Genomic DNA, 6653 nt, shown 5'->3' with positions numbered 1-6653 from the left:
AATTGTTTAATTTCCAGGTGTTTGATTTGATTTTCCGTATTTGTGGGTGGTTAGCTTCTATCTTCAGCGCATCGTGGTCTGAAAAGATGGTTGATACAATTTCTATTTTTCCGATTCGATTGAGGTATGTTCTGGGGCCCAGTACATGGTCTATTTTTGAAAATGTTCCATGTGCACTGGAAAAGAATGTGTATTCTTTCTTTTTGGGGTGTAAGGCCCTGTATAGGTCTATTAGGCCTCTCTCTTCAATTTCTTCATTCAGAGTCAGTGTTTCCTTGTTGAGTTTTGTTCTTGTGGATCTATCTAGAGGTGATAAGGCCATATTGAAGTCTCCGACTACAATTGTGCTGTTAGTGATGTCCTCTTTGAAGTCTGTTAGGAGTCGTTTTAAATATTTAGCCGGTCGTTTGTTAGGAGCATATACGTTTAAGAGTGTGATTTCTTCCTGTTGTACATATCCCTTGATAAACAGAAAATGACCTTCGCTGTCCCTTTTGATCTTTTTCATCCTGAAATCTATGTTGTCGGATACCAGGATGGCCACTCCAGCTTTTTTAAGGGGGTTGTTTGCTTGGAGGATTGTTTTCCATCCTTTGACTTTGAGTCTATGTTTACTCTGTTTGTTCAGGTGTGTTTCTTGCAGGCAACAGAATGTTGGGTTTAATTTCCGGATCCATTTAGCCACTCTGTGTCTCTTGATAGGTGCATTTAGGCCATTGACATTGAGAGAGATTATTGTGATGTGGTTTTGTGTCATCTTTCTGTGGGATTTGTTGTTCTTATGGGGCTCCTCCTTGTCTTACAGTAGCCCCTTTAGACCTTCTTTCAAGATTGGTTTTGAGTCTATGAAGTTCCTGAGCTGTTGTTTATCCGAGAAATAGTGTATGGTTCCTTCGAGTTTGAGTGAGAGTTTAGCTGGATAAAGTATTCTTGGTGAGGCATTCATTTCGTTGAGTTTTTTCACTATGTCCCACCATTGTCTTCGGGCTCGGAGGGTTTCTTCTGACAGATCGGCCGTAAATCTGAGGGGCGCTCCTTTGTATGTGATTTCCCTCTTTGACCTTGCTACTTGTAGAATTGTGTCTCTATCTACAGCATCTGCCATTCTGACTATGATATGCCTTGGAGTCTTTTTATTTGGGTCTCTTTTTGCTGGCACTCTTCGGACTTCTTGTATCTGGACGCCTGCCTTGTCCAGCTCTGGGAATTTCTTAGTGATGATGTCTTTGACTATGTTTTTTTCATTGGGGTTACTTCCCTGTGGTTCTGGTACTCCAATGATTCTTATGTTATTCCTCTTGAAGTCATCCCCCAGGGCTCTGATTCGCTCTATAGCCATTTTGAGGTCTTTGGCCATTATTTGTTGCTGTCTGTAAGCTTTCTGCAGCTCATCCTCAAGCTCGCTGATTCTGTCTTCGGCTGTAGTCATTCTGCTGTTGAGGGCATCTAGTGAGATTTTTATTTCATCTACCGATTGCTTTATTTGTGAGACTTCCGTTCGAAGGTTTGAAATTTCTGCTCTCATTTCTTCCTGTATTTTCTTGGTAGACCGTTCCAGCGCTTGATTCATCTCCTCCCTTAATTTATTGGATGTCTGTTCCATAGTTGCTTGGAGTAGGTCGACTCTCCTCCATATTTCCTCTCTGAATTGTTTATCTGAGAGGTCGTAGATGTTGGGAGACTCTTTTGAGGTTTCTAGTATCTTTTCTTCTCCCTCTCTTGGTGGAGGGGATTTTCGCTGTTTCTTCATATTGTCACGGAAGTGCAGAGTTGGAACCTTGTAGTTATTTTTTCCTCTTCCTGCAAGATGGAGATTGGTCAGGATCCGACGGCGGCGGCGGAAAGGTGCCAGGCAGGGGCTTCAGGAGAAGCCCCGAGCCGCGGCGGGCAGGGGGCCTTGAAAGATATTTTTAAAATGCTTGTTTTACTGCTCCACTCTTTTACTACAAAAATCTGTTATTGGAAAAATAGTTAATAAATCTAAGGTGGGAGTCATATTTTTTAAGGAATTTGATACATATTTTTAAACTATAATTCAAAATATTTACACTAATTTATACTTCCATCAGCAAATATATGACTTTATTTTCTGACTCACAACACAGAATGTTATCATTGCCAAAATTAACCAAAAAAACAAATGCAAATGAATCTTATTGTCTATCAACATGTTGCTTATATTGGAAGCAATGAAAACACCCAGTGGGTGTTTTCCAGAACTAAATTAATTCTGGAACAGCATACATCAGATTATGCAAATTATACATACATAAACCATTCCATTCCACGATGTTTAGAAGTTAAAAACACATTCATCACAGCTGACCAGGAGTAGATCTAGCACTTCATATTGTCTCAGAGCACGTGAGAAGTCATTCCTGAGCACAAATCCAGGAATAGCTTTGTCACTGCCAGGTGAGGCCCAAACCCTTTACTCCCAAAATTTTTACCAATATAAAGTTTCAATACTATATGTTCTCATTTTCTTCACACAAACTTGCACACACACGTAATATAGATATAGATGTGTCTATTTCTTATTCACCTACATTTGGTGAATTTAAAACAATGTAATGGTGTATGCAGAGAGTCTCTTGACCGCGCATCTGGCTGTCTAACCCGTGGCCCCTCAGAAGGGATGAGCTCCAGCTTTCCTCCCCACTCTGAGCAGTGCTCCTGGTGGCCGAAGACCTCCATATCCTAGCCACAGCCATGCTCAAGGCCCCTCTCCACATGTTCAGATGAGCCTCACACATGAAGGTACAATCAGAGGAACCCATGTGTGTGAGACCCGGGGCTGAGACCTCCAAGTCTGCTCAGATCGGGACTTGGCCACTTCTGCCCAGATTTCCCATTTTGCAGTAGCTTAAAAATATTCAGTGACTTAAAAGCAAGCTCCTGGAAGCACGTGGCTGCTTTGCGGCCATGTGATATCTTATAGCCTAGTTCTCCCTCTGGGAGACACTGGCAAGCTACTGAGAGTTTCCTGCCCACATGGAAGAGCCTTGCACACTCCCCATGTTGTATTCATATGCCAAAACCAGTAGTAAGATGGGTCTCATTCCCCTGACTCTGAAAGAGTTTCCAGTGCGGCATCGTTGGGAAAGATGAGTAGAGAGAGGCCACTAAAACCTCAGGGCTAGGACAAATGGAGACATTACTGAGGCTGCTCGAGAAATTTACGATCAATGGGATGATGATGAATGGTGTATAAACAATAAAATGGAGGCTAATGAGAGGTGGTGATGGGTAAGATCAGTTTTTCAATTAAAACCATATAGTTCTAGCCTACTAATTATTTTCTGACATACATTTGATTTAATAAGGCTAAAATAGAAGCAAAAATAGAGAACTTTATAAATACAATATATAATATATATAATATAAGTGTATCATATTATGTATACCACATAAAATGCATTGAATTATATTAATAATGAAAAATCAATACAAGAATACCATTAAGCTTTTTTTTTTAATTTATTTATTTTTAATTAGAGAATCACCGTGAGGGTACAGTTACAGATTTATACACTTTTCTGCTTATACTTCCCTCATACAAAGTTTGGGAACCCATCCCTTCACCAGTGCCCATTCTCCACCACCCGTAAACCCAGTGTCCCTCCCACCCTCCCCAATCCCATCTCCCCCCCACCCCACCCTGCCACTGTGGCAAGGCATTCCCTTCTGTTTTCTCTCTCTAATTAGCTGTTGTGGTTTGCAATAAAGGTGTTGAGTGGCCGCTGTGCTCAGTCTCTAGCCCTCATTCAGCCCGCAACTCCCTTCACCCACATGGCCTTCGACTACAATGTAGTTGGTGATCGCTTCTCTGAGTTGACCTTTCCCCGGAACGTGAGGCCAGCCTCGAAGCCATGGAGTCAACCTCCTGGTACTTATTTCTACAGTTCTTGGGTGTTAGTCTCCCACTCTGTTATTCTATATACCATAGATGAGTGCAATCTTTCTATGTCTGTCTCTCTCTTTCTGACTCATTTCACTCAGCATGAAACTTTTCATGCCCATCCACTTGACTACAAAATTCTTGACCTCCTTTTTTCTAACAGCTGCATAGTATTCCATTGTATAGATGTACCAAAGTTTCCTCAACCAGTCATCCGTTCTGGGGCATTCGGGTTTTTTCCAGATTCTGGCTATTGTAAACAGTGCTGCGATGAACATACATGTGCAGATGTTGTTTCGATTGTACTTTTTTGCCTCTCTGGGATATATTCCCAGCAGTGGTATTGCTGGGTCAAATGGGAATTCAATATCTAATTTTTTGAGAGTCGTCCAAATTGTTTTCCAGAAGGGCTGAACCAGTCGGCATTCCCACCAGCAGTGAAGAAGGGTCCCTTTCTCCCCACATCCTCTCCAACAGCGGTTGCTTTTGTTCTTTTGGATGTGTGCTAGTCTCTGTGGTGTGAGGTGGTATCTCAAAGTTGTTTTGATCTGCATCTCTCTGATGATTAGTGATGCAGAGCACTTTTTCGTGTGCCTTTTGGCCATTCGTATTTCTTCCTTGGTAAAGTTTCTGTTCATTTCTTCGCCCCATTTTTTGATGGGGTTGGATGTTTTCTTCTTGTAGAGTTCAACCAGTGCTTTATATACCATTGATATCAACCCCTTATCTGATGGGTATTGTGTAAATATCCTTTCCCATTCTGTGGATAGTCTTTGTATTCTGGTCACTGTATCTCTTGCGGTGCAGAAGCTTTTTAGTTTAATGTAGTCCCATTTGTTGATCTCTGTTTTTACTAGATTGCTTAGTTCCGTGTCACCTTTGAAGATACCTTTATCTTCAATATCGTGGAGGGTTTCGCCGACCTTGTCTTCAATGTACCTTATGGTTTGTGGTCTAATGTTGAGGTCTTTAATCCATTTTGATCTGACTTTTGTGCATGGTGTCAGGTCAAGGTCTAAACCCATTTTTTTGCATGTGGTTGTCCAGTTGTGCCAGCACCATTTGTTAAAGAGGCTTTCCTTGCTCCACTTCACATCTCTTGCTCCCTTATCAAAGATTAGATGGTCATACATTTGGGGTTGTGTGTAGGGATATTCCACCCTGTTCCATTGGTCTACGGCTCTGCCTTTGTTCCAGTACCATGCTGTTTTAATTGTTACTGCTTTGTAGTAAAGTTTGAGGTTGGGGAGGGTGATGCCTCCCATCCTCTTTTTCCCAAGAATTGTTTTAGCTATCCTTGGACGTTTGTTATTCCATATGAATTTTAGGATTGCTTGATCCATTTCTTTGAAGAATGTCATGGGTATATTTATAGGGATCGCATTGAATCTGTATAATGCTTTAGGGAGTATTGCCATTTTGACAACATTGATTCTCCCTATCCACGAGCAGGGTATATGTTTCCATTTCCTCATGTCCTCTTTGATTTCATGGAGTAGCGTTATGTAGTTTTCTTTGTAAAGGTCTTTTACTTCCTTGGTTAAGCTGATTCCGAGGTACCTGATTTTCTGGGGCACGATTGTGAATGGGATTGCTTTTTTCATGTCCCTTTCCTCTGCCTCATTGTTTGCATATATGAAGGCCATGGATTTTTGGGTATTGATTTTGTAGCCTGCAACTTTACTGTATAAGTCTATTGTTTCTAAGAGTTTCTTAGTAGAGGTTTTAGGCTTCTCTAGATATAGTATCATGTCGTCTGCAAATAGTGAGAGTTTGATTTCTTCCCTTCCTATCTGGATGCCCTTAATCTCTTTTTCTTGTCTAATATCTATCGCAAGTACTTCCAGTACTATATTGAAGAGGAGTGGTGAGAGTGGGCATCCTTGTCTTGTGCCTGATCTCAGAGGAAAGGCCCTTAGTTTTTCCCCGTTGAGGATAATGCTTGCTGTAGGCTTGTGATAGATGGCTTCGACTATCTTGAGGAAAGTTCCTCCAAACCCCATTTTGGCGAGGGTTTTCATCATGAAAGGATGTTGGATCTTGTCAAATGCTTTCTCTGCATCTATTGATATGATCATATGGTTTTTGTCTTTACTTTTGTTGATATGCTGGATTATGTTGATTGATTTCCGAATGTTAAACCATCCTTGCATCCCTGGGATGAATCCCACTTGGTCGTGATGTATGATCTTTTTGATGAGTTGTTGGATCCTATTTGCTAGTATTTTGTTGAGGATCTTCGCATCGGTGTTCATCAGGGAAATTGGTCTGTAGTTTTCTTTCTTAGTGGTGTCTTTGTTTGCTTTTGGTATTAGGGAGATATGTGCTTCATAGAAACTTTTTGGGAGAGTTCCTGTTTTTTCAATTTCCTGGAAAAGTTTGAGGAAAACAGGCAATAGGTCTTCTTTAAATGTTTGGAAGAATTCGCCAGTGGGAAAAAATATGGAACGCTTCACGAATTTGCGTGTCATCCTTGCGCAGGGGCCATGCTAATCTTCTCTGTATTGTTCCAATTTTAGTATATGTGCTGCCGAAGCGAGCACACCATTAAGCTTTTAATCACTGCTGAAAAATTCTTGCCCTGGAACAAAAGTGTTGTGAATGGTAGCAAAAATCTGAAGTTGACTAAATTAAAATTTTGAAGAATGGACTACTCATGATGGACTTCATTGTTCAAGCAAATATATTAAATATTTGTATAAGTCACATAATTCCCATATACATATAACTGAAATATTATCAATCCATTAGC

The 6653-nt window shown here is 40.8% G+C and overlaps 1 non-coding gene across 1 annotated transcript; it reads right to left on the bottom strand.

The window, feature by feature from the left end:
* Positions 1 to 6337: 6337 nt before the first annotated feature.
* On the bottom strand, positions 6338 to 6444 carry LOC129404503 (U6 spliceosomal RNA). Its single transcript, XR_008629901.1, has one exon. It is a non-coding gene; the product is annotated as a U6 spliceosomal RNA (small nuclear RNA).
* Positions 6445 to 6653: the final 209 nt, after the last annotated feature.

The sequence above is a fragment of the Sorex araneus genome, chromosome 4, assembly GCF_027595985.1.
Source record: "Sorex araneus isolate mSorAra2 chromosome 4, mSorAra2.pri, whole genome shotgun sequence".
NCBI lineage: Eukaryota > Metazoa > Chordata > Mammalia > Eulipotyphla > Soricidae > Sorex > Sorex araneus.
This window is presented reverse-complemented; position numbering and strand designations above follow the sequence as displayed.